Source organism: Diceros bicornis, chromosome 7 (assembly GCF_020826845.1).
Source record: "Diceros bicornis minor isolate mBicDic1 chromosome 7, mDicBic1.mat.cur, whole genome shotgun sequence".
NCBI classification, from domain to species: domain Eukaryota; kingdom Metazoa; phylum Chordata; class Mammalia; order Perissodactyla; family Rhinocerotidae; genus Diceros; species Diceros bicornis.
In genome coordinates this window covers 67,623,764-67,635,505 of record NC_080746.1, presented here as the reverse complement: position 1 = coordinate 67,635,505, position 11,742 = coordinate 67,623,764, and the positions used below count along the sequence as shown (strand labels likewise).

General features: G+C 40.8%; 1 protein-coding gene across 5 annotated transcripts in view; it reads left to right on the top strand.

Annotated features, from left to right (window-relative positions):
• The first annotated feature begins 6,858 nt into the window (after positions 1–6,858).
• The window catches only part of DENND2B (DENN domain containing 2B), a 152,798-nt gene continuing 147,914 nt past the window's right edge, over positions 6,859–11,742 (top strand). For 3 of the 5 annotated variants that reach the window (XM_058545937.1, XM_058545939.1, XM_058545933.1), the window contains exon 1: positions 6,859–7,094. The gene's annotated coding sequence lies outside the window, so the exon portion shown is untranslated. Of the gene's footprint in view, positions 7,095–7,242; positions 7,265–11,742 lie in introns of those variants that run through there. The other 2 variants (XM_058545940.1, XM_058545936.1) reach the window with 2 other exon arrangements.

Sequence of the window (11,742 nt, the reverse complement as noted above, 5' to 3'; positions counted from 1 at the left end):
TTTGGTTTTGAATTATCTCCCCTTCTTTTCTATTTATTGAAATAGAAATTCTAACAATCATTTAAGGTTCAGTGGCAACCCTCCTTCCCTCAATTCTCAGTAAGAATCTCCACTACTTCTGCAAATTCCCATATTTCCTCCTCTTTATCTCTTTTATACCACTTATTTTATTCTCAGTTTTTTATATATACCTTCCTCAGTAGATTTTAAATTTGCTTATATGACTTATTTCTCTTTTATTCCCCATGATGACATCATGACCCCATGATGTCAAAGGCAGGTTTTTTTGGTAGATGTTTAATAAATGCTTGGTGAGTGAATAAAGAAATGAATAAATAGCTATAGATATATAATCATTTTTTTCTTATTTGCTATAGCTCTATTTTTTTGGCAAATAATATGGAAAATGACTAGAAGATATTACATTCTCACAATTCTTATTTCAGGGATGCTTGTTGGACAAAATTCCGTGACTTTAGTGACAAGGGTAAATCATTCGTTAATCTAGAGCTATTTGATTAGATCTAAGGCTGATCCCAGTAGAACAAAGATTGATAACTAGTGTTTCAAATCAGTAAATTTTTAGACGTTAATTTCTCCCAATGAAAAATTATTTTCCAGCCCCTGAGAGAAGGAGAAAGGACAGATGAATAAGGAGACCTTCCAGGCTTAGTGAGCCTTTCTGAACCTGTTCTTGACTCCTCTCCATCTTAAGAGCACCTGGCATCTCATCTTATTCCCTCCCAGGTCCATCCTGCCCAGCATCTTCAGTCAAGCTATCCTAATACTTTCTTTAAATAAATAATAAATAGCCTAGTATTTGGAATAAAACCCCAAACAGCGTTACAGATCAAAAAAATAAATGGACCTACATCAGACTGAACCTTTTTGTAAGCTGATTATAGAAAAAGAACCTTGCTTTTATGTATTATGTTGTTCATGCACTTTGGCAGGGAGAGTGAAAGGTACAACATGGTATTCAGGCAAGGAAATAGATTCTACTATGAAAACGGGGATGAGTAAAGCAGTTCAGTTCAGTTATCCCTTAAATACTTTAACAAACTAATAACTTATTTGTAACTTTACATTAAAATCCCAATTATAACACTTAAGAAAGTAATAATCATTGAAATACAAGTGAAACTTACCATCTTGACAAAATTAGTGTATATCTTAAAGGATATGGTTCTTAAGATCTTTATTAATAACCCTGTAACTTATGTTAATTATTTCTACCAGGAGTACTAAGTTAATTTTCCCCCTTTAAATTCTGTGTAGATATAAATAAAATCTGTCTTTTATCCCAATAGAAAATTTTCAGGTTGTGAGAGAAAAATGTCTACTTTCTTTGCGTATGTATATACCAGAATTTTCCTACAGATTTTCATTGTCAGCCAGTCAACACAGTAACAGAAGGAACTATTCATTGGAGGGATCGTTTGAGAAAACCATAAAAATCAGGAAGTTATTTACAAACAAGTGTGGTATTTTATAACTACATCTGCATGTTAACATTGCTTGTTGAAGCTATTTTGTAGTCTGGAATTGTGCATAGTAATACTCACAAGCAAAATAAAGGTTGCAATTCTGCTAATCCTACGAATGGACTAGGGCAGAGTGTGAACCTTTAGCCTTGTTCTAGAATGGTGATTCTTACCTTTTTTGAGATCATGAACCTCTTTGAGAATCTGTTACAGACTATGGATCTCCCCTCCCAAAAATACATTATGTGCACATAAATAATTTTGTGTTCCCTTTGAACATCTCTGCAAGAATATTCAAGAAACTGCAATGATTGCCCGAAGAGAGGGGAACTGGAGGACAAGAGTGGGAAGGAAGACTTCTTTTTCTGTATACATTCTTTTATATTGTTTTTGAAGTTTTTAACCAGGTATATATATCTTACCCATATATATATTTTTTAATGTGTTTTTTAAGTCACAATGTCAAAAATTTTTGTACACAATTTTGGGTTCTGTACTTCTTACTCCCTACAATTTTTAAAATTAAGTAGCTTTTAATAGAATATATTTATATTCTATTATTATTTATATTCTATATAGAATATATTATATTCTATAACATTTATACAGTTATTATTATGGATTATTTTACTTGATTACAAAAGATACAAAACTGATCCATAGTTTTAGTAGCCTATTAGTGCTATTACGTTTGTATAACAAAGGTTGCTGATTCCTCAGTGATCTATTTAAACATCTTATTAAACTTTGTTTAAACTTTATTTAGTTGGAATAGTTTTTGTTTTTTGTGCTTAGGAAGATTTGCCCTGAGCTAACACCTGTTGCCAATCTTCCTCTTTTTGTATGTGAGCGGCTGCCACAGCATGGTCACTGACAGACAAGTGGTGTAGGTCCACGCCTGGGAACTGAACCTGACTGCCAAAGTGGAGTGTGCCAAACTTAACAACTAGGCCAGTGGGGCTGGTCCAGGAATAGTTGTTTTTAAACATTCAGTTTAAGGATTTTTCTTCTTTCAGAGGTAGTCTGTAAATGTAGTTGTGCCCAAGTAAGTTGATTATTGTGAAGGAAAGAACTACATTATTTTCTATGCATATATCATGCTTGATTCCTTTTGGGAAGCCTGTGTGAGAGTGTGGTTACAGAGGGGCTTTCTTCTAGGAGAAAACTGCCCTATGTAGAACTGACAAAGTAAAAGGCTTAGAATTAATTTAGTCTAGTGTTTCTTAACCTTGGAGATTCTAATTCAGTAGGTCTGGGAGTAGGGCCAGAAGCTGTGTTTCTGCCAAACTTCTTAGATGATTCTGAAGGGCTATCGGATTTAGGAACTAGTGACATACTATTACGCTTTACTGACCGCAAAAACTAGTCACGAGGATTCATACTACTGACTTAGTTGCATCTGTGTGAATGTAAGCCCCATTTGCCTTTTGAGGGGCTTGGAGAAGGGGAAAATAAAAAGCCAAAGGGAGTAACATAGGTCATCCCTTTGTGCTCCTGATAATTATTTCTGAGGTATGCGTGGCTCATAGAGATTACAGATCAGAGGTGTGTTATGTCAAAGCTGGCCCCAAATCTTAGGGCTTATGGAAAAACTTCAAGGGTGAATATGAGGTGCTTTAGCAATGAAGTTCTACTCAAATCTAGGGAGAATGGAAAACAGGACTGGATTAAATAGTACTTGTTGAGGTTATGGATTAGTGATTAATAATTATTTTCTTTAAAAATATCTTAGGATGATTTCAATCTTTAGCATTTAAGTTTATCTGTTTAAACAAAACATACTATTTTTATTAAAAATTAAAAAAAGGTAATGATATGTGGAAAAGCATGACCTAGAAAATTTAAAGGTCATCTGGGCCAACCATCTTTCCCAGTTACATGCTTTAGAGAAACCTGGTTATTTGGATCATGAGGCATAAATAAGCCCCCATTGCCCCTTTAATGACCACATATAATATTACAGGCAGAGTACCTAGGAAGAAATAACTGCTTCATGAGTACTAGACCTGAAAATCTGAAAGATTTCCTTGAAAATCTCGACTCCATTGTCCCTCAAAGAAAAAAAACATACCAAAGCAAAATCCATGAACCAGAAAACCCAAACTACTCACCATGCTTAAGTGCAGGATTTAAAATAGCAAAAGGAAGTAAAGCCCATCTCCGTGATGTCAAGTCTATTTTGGTATATAACAAAATAGTGAATTATAAGTCCCCCAAAGTTAAAATATTAAACAGACCCTTAGTTATAAGATGTGTTGCCAGGCATCTGTATGGAATATAACCATGTAATCAGAGTGTATTGTACTTCTCCACACAAAGAGAACCGAAGCTACTGCTTCTAAAGATTAGGAAACTTCATTAGACTGACAGAAGACAGTACAGAGGAAATGGCTTGGGGGTGGAGGAGATGTATGAGAGAGGATGAAAGGAACAGTATTCATACTATCCAAATTAGAGCCAGGATGTTTATGCTCAAATCTTGTCTTGGCTCTGTGTTGAGGGGACTGAATAATGGGGACATGGGAAGTGTATATCTGAGATCCCTAAATTAGGCACCAAATACACCAAATTCCTGCTATAAACGTTTCTTATTTGCAGCAGTCTCTGTACATTTCTGAATATATATCACGATTCAAGTCCAAAGCCAGCTAATGCTAATTACCCCTTCCTCTTTTTTGTTGCTAGTATCCTTCCTAAAGCTGTTATTTTATTCTGGTGTTTACAAGTCGCATGCCTCCACAGGACTGTAACTTTATGAGGAGTGTTTTTATTTATCTTTTGTTTATTCAAACAGCATATATTTATTGTGTACCTGTTTCATGCTGGGCACTGTGCTAAGCACATACGATGTAATTATTAGCAAGATAGACCTGGTCCCTGTCCTCATAGAGCTTACATCTCCTCTGGCACCTTATACATAGTTGGCTTTGTGTGTCAAATGATGTGAACATTAGCTTAATGCAAATTACTAAATTAGCACCATTGAAAATAGCATTAAAAACATTTGAGATGTTAGTGTCTCTAATAAATCTGGCCAGTATTAAGATTAACTGACTAATACTGACATCAGTAGAGTTTAGACTCAAGACTATATTTAGACTATATTTAGAAAACTTAAGGGATGTTAATTTTCTTTCTGAAAAAGCAGATCTAATTAAGGTTTTTCTTAGAAATTAAGAGAGTTCCTAATGCATAATTTGCAATAGCATTGGCAAACAAAAAGAACAACTATTTATGTCTCATTATTGTCCTCTCACATTGCTTTAGCACACATAAGAGGCAGCAGCACGGTCCTGGGTCTTTTTTTTTTTAATTTTTTTTAACAGATTTATTTATTTATTTATTTATTTATTTATTTATTTATTTACTTACTGACTTACTTACTTATTTATTTAGTGAGGAAGATCAGCCCTGAGCTAACATCCATGCTAATCCTCCTCGTTTTGCTGAGGAAGACTGGCTCTGAGCTAACATCTATTGCCAATCCTCCTCCTTTTTTTTTTTTCCCCCCAAAGCCCCAGTAGATAGTTGTATGACATAGTTGCACATCCTTCTAGTTGCTGTATGTGGGACGCGGCCTCAGCATGGCTGGAGAAGCGGTGCCTCGGTGCGCCCCCGGGATCCGAACCCGGGTGCCGGTAGCGGAGCACGTGCACTTAAGTGCTAAGCCACGGGGCCGGCCCTGTCCTGGGTCTTAATAGAGAAAATCTTGATGCTTTCTGTTGAGTTAGCTTTCTTAACAGATGTCACTCAAGAAAAACAGGATTTTAATAGAAGTCTTGGAAGTGGGATTTGGAATAGTTTGGAAAGTGGGAAATTTAAGAACCTCCTTAGAGAGCTTAGGGAGCTGCAGGTGGAATTTGCCTGGAGCATTGTCAAATTCTGTGGCTTGTGTTCCCTAAGGATTCTTCTACAGGAGTTCTCTTGTTGCTTGTGGAGGGTAGAACCATCCTAATTTGAGATTGGAGAAGGCTAGGTCCATCCAAATATGGCCTAGGTCTCCTGAAGGGTTCTGGGACTGCAGTGAGCTAGAGTAGAAACTCACTGTTAGATTTCGAGTTGGTGTAAAACTTATTCTGATTTACCTGGTTTCAACTTGTCTCCTGTGTTTTCCAGTTTGCCTCAACAACAATGGAAATCTTGGTTTTTCCTAATGTAGAACCAATTCACTCTACCAAGAATTGATATATTTTTCACACACAGACAACTGTGTCACACTGTATATAATGCCTTCTGCTACAAAGGCCAAACATCCTCTGGCACTAGTATTAGTGAGATAAAGAGTTAATAGTAATTCACTTAATGATTCATATTAATATCCTTTTTTGGCAAAAGAACAATAGATTTTACCAGTTTCGTTCTTGCTGCTATTTCTGTTTGATCATGAACAAGTTAAATTATTTCCAGGATATATCTTAAACTCCCTATCATTTTTGATGCTTGCCCTGCATTTGAGTAAATACCTCTTTAGGATATATGACAATTGAATTGGCTTGGGCTTTGAAAGACGTCTTAGTTTTAGAGCCTGTTTATGTTCATTCATACACATTTGTTCCTTCAAAATGTAACTAGGTTTGTGAAAGTCAGTTTTGTGCATTTCAATATCAAGGTCTATTTATAGGATGAGAAATTGGGTTACATGGCTTCCTAACATCCCACCAAGTATGTATGCGTTTGGATTTTAAGTGAGTTGCATTATTCTTTTCCAAGTGGATTGTCATAGTGGGTTACCAATTTCTTTCAGAATTCTACCAATAAATCATAGATTCTCACTGCTAGTATTCCATTGCTTCTTATTTAATGACACCCTTTTCTAGTTTTTGGTTTTGCAAACTAATGGAGTATTTAAAACAAACTCGCAGAATGCCCTTGGAACTTTCGGTTCAGACCAGATTACTTGGAACCCTAGTGCTTTCAGAGTTCCCCTGCTACTGCTGCAGTACCAAATGCAGCTTCTTTAATGTCTGTTGGGTTTTGCAGGGCTCCCCCAGGCCGCGGGCTGGGAGAACGGAAGGAGCTCATCCGTTTGTTTGAAGGCTGGCTGCACAGGCAGCTTTTCCCAGACTCTCCCAGCTCCGGCTTTTCATGCATACCAGTGGAGCCGCTTTTTTCCTCCAGTGATTGAAACCATCTGGACTGCAGGGGGGTCACGTGTGTATGAGAAAATGACATAAAGTTTCAGACCTCCTTGTGCTTTGCTCCAGACCCAGACAATTCTTGGTCGGACGGTGCCGAGGTGAGGGCCGTCCAGTTTGAGGGGCAACTCCTCATCCTGCCCCCAACCCCCATCTTCCCAGCCCCAGTCCCCGCCCCCCTTTGCGCACTCTCAACGCGGTTTTCTTGTTCCCTCCAGTGCCTCGGAGCACACCCATCGCCCGGCTCCAGCAGCCCACCCTTTCAGTCTCGGGTGGAGGCACACCTCCTCCACGCCCCCCTCCACTCAGATCCGTGTTCCCTCCCTTCTCTCTCCCTCCAGCCCGGCCGCAGCCCCGGGCGCGGATGCCTGCCCGACAACCGCCCTCTCTCTCGGAGCGGCTCCTCCTCCGGGCTGCGAGGCTGCAGGCAAGCCCCCATCTGTGCTAGCGCCCAGCCTGGCTGGGGAGCGCAGAGGTAAGTGCCTCCGGCCACAGCCCTGGCTTTCCCTGCCCGTCTTCCCGCCGGAAGGTCGCCTTTTGCCCCAGTGCCCTTGCTCCGGGCCGGTGGCGGGCAGGAGGGGCGCTGGTCCCCCCCCCCCCCCCGCCGCTTTCACCACTCGTAGCCCCGGGCGGTGTTCCAGTTCTGTGAGTATTTGCGTCCGGGCGCCCAGACTCTTGGGGGCCTCTGAAGGCGCAGAGGAGCAGGGCGGAGGGGTAGCTCTACCGGGCTGGTGGGGACTGCCCTCCGGGCGGTTGTGGCAGGCTCTGCTTTCCGGCCCCGGCTGGGGCCGCGCAGTTGGGGGCGGGGAACGTGGAGCCGAGGGTCTGGGGAAGTGCAGAGCGGTGGTGTGCGGAGAGGAGGCTGCAGTCCCTGCGGCCCTGGGAGTGGGCAGTGCAAGCCGCCTTCTCCCCTGGACGTGCCCAAGGTGCTCTGCAGGCTGTCGACCTCTTACCTGGAGGTGCGGTCGCTTGTATGTAGGCTCCTTCGAGAACACCCCCCCCCCCCCACACACACGCACGGAACTCAAACAAAGGAAAATCAACTTTGCACTCTATCACTTCAACAAATTAAACTGTTTATTGGTGAATGATTGCCTTTCCTTTTTTGCCTTTTTTCCTGAAGTGCACTAATTATTAAAGATATATTTTTTAAGTGACCCGGGACTGAAGGAACACACTTTAGTCAACGTTTATGCTGCCTTATCAAAGAATTTAGTAATTTAGTAGAGTTCAAGAGACTGAACATTTTAAAGTGTTTCTAAAGAGAGATTATTGCATTTTCCTGGGATCTTTATATGAATGTGGTTTATAATTACTTGAATGTGAATAAAACAACTTCACTGAGAGAATTTGCCTTAATGCTGCCTTAGTCCTGCTCTTGCTTTTATCCCCATGCAGGTGTTTCTGCTGTTTGGACAGCAGGGTCTTGGGAATGGTGACGAGGTCCTTATCCCATCTCCAGCACTGTGTTGAGCCAGTTGAACCAGTCTAGGATCTCTTATATGCACACACTTCAACTGGCCATCCTAGGATAGGGCCACAAGGTTAAAACTCAAGTGACTGCAGGATTGCTTTTTTTCTGCAAGTAATATTTTCAGAAGGTGAATCCCTTCATTGATGAGATTTTTCAGAAATAGGGGTTTCCTAAGCATCAGAGATAGGCTAGGTTCCAGAAAGCTAATCAGAGGTAGAGGCCAAATTGCTGATTGTCTGTCTCCCATGCTGAATTAAGGACAGCACAAAGCAAGAGCTCACGAACAGCTTGTTGAATGCATGAGGGAAGTGAAGGCTTCCTGGGCTCTGCTGACTTGGCAGACGGTTCCCCTGTGACTGCAGACATTTAGGCTTCCTTTTCATTTACAGTAAATATTACCCTTGGAAAAACTCCCCAAGATATGGTGGAGATTTGTTCAAGTGTACATGGGAAGTGGTATTATCCCCTAATTGGGCCAGAAGGGGTATTGGTAGACAACTCTAAGGCAACTCTATCTCCAAAGTATTTTTTATTGAACACAGATTGTGATTGGCTTCACAATTAGTAAAAACTTTGCTCATAGGTTTGTGGATTCATTGGGGAAAGATGAGTGACACATAAGAAAAGAATAAAAATTTCAGATTGATTGGTTTAGAATATAAGAATTATAGAAGCTCAGAGGAGAAAACGGTTATGAACCAGGGAGACTTCATAGAAGGAAAGGGATTTCAGTTAGGCCTTGAAGCAAAGTGTGGTTCTGAATGGGGAGAGTTTTAAAGAGTGAGAGAGTAGACCATTTGGATTGGAGCTAAGGAGAAAAGTAATACTGAGCATCTACTCTGTGCCACATGCCATGCTCTCTCTCTCTTCCTCTAGTGTTGTGAAGCAGGTATTGTTATGCTTGTTTTAAAGAGAGGGAATTCTTGTTTTAAAGAGAGAAGATCAGAAAGATAAGTAACCTGCTCAAGATCATACAAGCAGTAAGTGGTGGAGCTGGAATTCCAGCTCCCCATCTCCTGATTCTAAAGCTCATGCTTCCACAGCTGCCTTCCGCAGTGGAAGCTTGAATTCTGGCTCAGGAGCTGGAACTTATCCTAGATACCTTGTCTAGCTTTTAAAGATTTTTGAGAGAAGGAGCGATTGGCAAAGCAATGTTTTTAGAAGATTAACGTGACATCTGTGTACAGGAATGTGACACACGCTCATCACAGGTAATGTGCAAGATGTAGTTCTTAATGAGGAGGTTAAAAAAAGTGAATATAGCCAAGATGTCTGGGTGTTTAAATTCCTGCCCCATTGACCATACCGTTCAATAGCTTGGTTCACTGGGTGAGAACTAGTTGCATTGACCACAGGGTTATTGGGGGTCAGAAAAGAGCTGGATCTGACCAGGCGAACACTGAAATGGAATGTGTATGTGGAGCAGCACGGCTAGTGGTTTGTTCTCTATGGTCCCCACATGTTTCGTAATGCTTTGGTGAAAGTTTTCTTTCATGACTACACTGGGACATAGATCAATGTTGTAATTTGTTTAAGAGCCTTTATTAAGTGGCAAAGTTGAGCTCGAAACCAGGGCCTTGCCCTAAAGATCTCGTTTAAGTTGACGTGCCATTTTCCTCTCACGTTCCCTTGTTTGTTAAAAATGCTCAACTTTAAAACTTGGTACTGGCAAGGTAAAAATGAATTGAGATTACCTTTCTTAATCATAAGACCAATTAAGAGAAAATGTACATTTATTTCACTTTCTGTTATGGAGGGAGCAATAGGATGCCTTTGGAGAGTTACCGTGTGGGAATTTAGAAGGGATGTGAAAGCAGGGATTTGGAGATGTAGAAAGCTCTTCTCACCCTTCCACATTTCTTACCAGTTAATTGTGTTGTTCATATATACAGCTAGGGAGCTTACAGGGCCATTGAATACCCAAGTTTATAGCCAGACCCTTTGATTCTCTGCAGATAATGGGCTCACGAAGACCAGCAGTGGAGCCATTTTACTAGAATTGTCTCCCACTTTGAATGCAGTCTAGATTTCTTGCTCTTCCTTGTGCAGCCTCTAGGCCTTTTCCTCTGAACTTGTCAGCGCTCTGAAGACTTGGTACCTTTTTTTTTTTTTGTGAGGAAGACTGGCCCTGAGCTAACCTCTGTCAATCTTCCTCTTTTTGCTGAGGAAGATTAGCCATGAGCTAACATCTGTGCCCATACTCCTCTATTTTGTTTATGGGATGCTGCCACAGCGGGGCTTGATGAGTGGTGCATTGGTCTGTGCCCGGGTTCCAAACCTGAGAACCCCCCCCCCCCACCGCCCCCCCCCCCCACCCCGAAGCGGAGTGCGTGGACTTAACCACTACAGCCTGGCCGAAAGACTTGGTTCTTAGGCCAAGGACTTGGTTCCCAGGTAGCAGGAGGTTGTGCAAAAAAGGGCAGCTGACAGGTAGAAAAATCAAGTTTGTCAACTAGAGAAGTTTTGTTTTATTTTAATTAATATTAAAGTCAGCTGTGGTTTTTTTGTAAAATAAAATAATGCAAAACCAAAATACGACCTCAGTTCTCCATACCCATTTTTACCTTTAAGAGGCTCTGACTGGAGCACTTGCCCTACTGAATGGGGCTTTGATATGTGAAATTCTCAGGACCTTGTGGCGCAAGGGTAGCGTGGCTGACTCCACATATGTGAAATTCTCCCAGCACCTCTGTGTCAGGACATGACTCAGTTTGGGTTTTGGACCTCTGAGGAATGTGACCTCTCAGTGTAGGGGATTTAGAGTCCAAAGATATAGGTTAAAGTTCCAGCTTTGCCATTTTTTTAGAAGTGTCTGGAGTTTGGTGTTGGAGGGATCTCTTAGCTCAGTTTTTCTAGTTCTTCTATATCAGGGTAACCCCTTAGGACCAGCGGAGTTCATATCCTGATTAGTCCCTTGATTCCTTCTCCCATTTTGTATCTTCTGTCACCTGAAGGCCGTTTTGTTTTATCTGTAGCCTGTGGTTATAGATCAGAAAGAAAAACCATCTAGGATTTCCTCCAGAGAATGACAAATCTTAGTGTTAGTTGACTGGTGATCTTTTGGTGTGAGTTTCTGTGAGAATGCTCTTGAGGTTAGTTTTGAGAGTTGGGGTCTCAAAAAGAGACTTTGGCAATGCTCTTATTTAAATGTCAGAGATGTTTGGTTGCATATTTGGCTCATTGCTTACTCGCACAGTTGTTAATGGTTTCATATTTGGTTAGCATTTGTCATTATTGTAATTTATTGAAGGAGTGATTTAGATTTTCTAAGACAGCTAAAAGCTTAGAAAAATAGGACTGAAATATCCTTTTGGTACTCAGATGTAATCTAGTATAGTAGAACCACTTGACTATTTTAACCCACTCTACCTCCACATATCCTTAAATCTTTTTCAAGAGATCTGCTTGCTCTCAAGAGATTTCACAGCCTCTCTAGGAAATATTTTCTGAGCTTTCCAGGATGATGATCACAGATTATCTCCTTGTAGTTAGCCTAAGTTTTATTTTAGTGTTTCTTACATTTACTGTTTTCCCATTCCTCTTCAACGCACGGATGTTCACAGAGTAAACAAATTGTCTTTCCTTGACCCCAGTGGCAGCTACCAAATGTATAGTGTCCCTTCTGTACCCATCTTTTACTTTCCTTTTT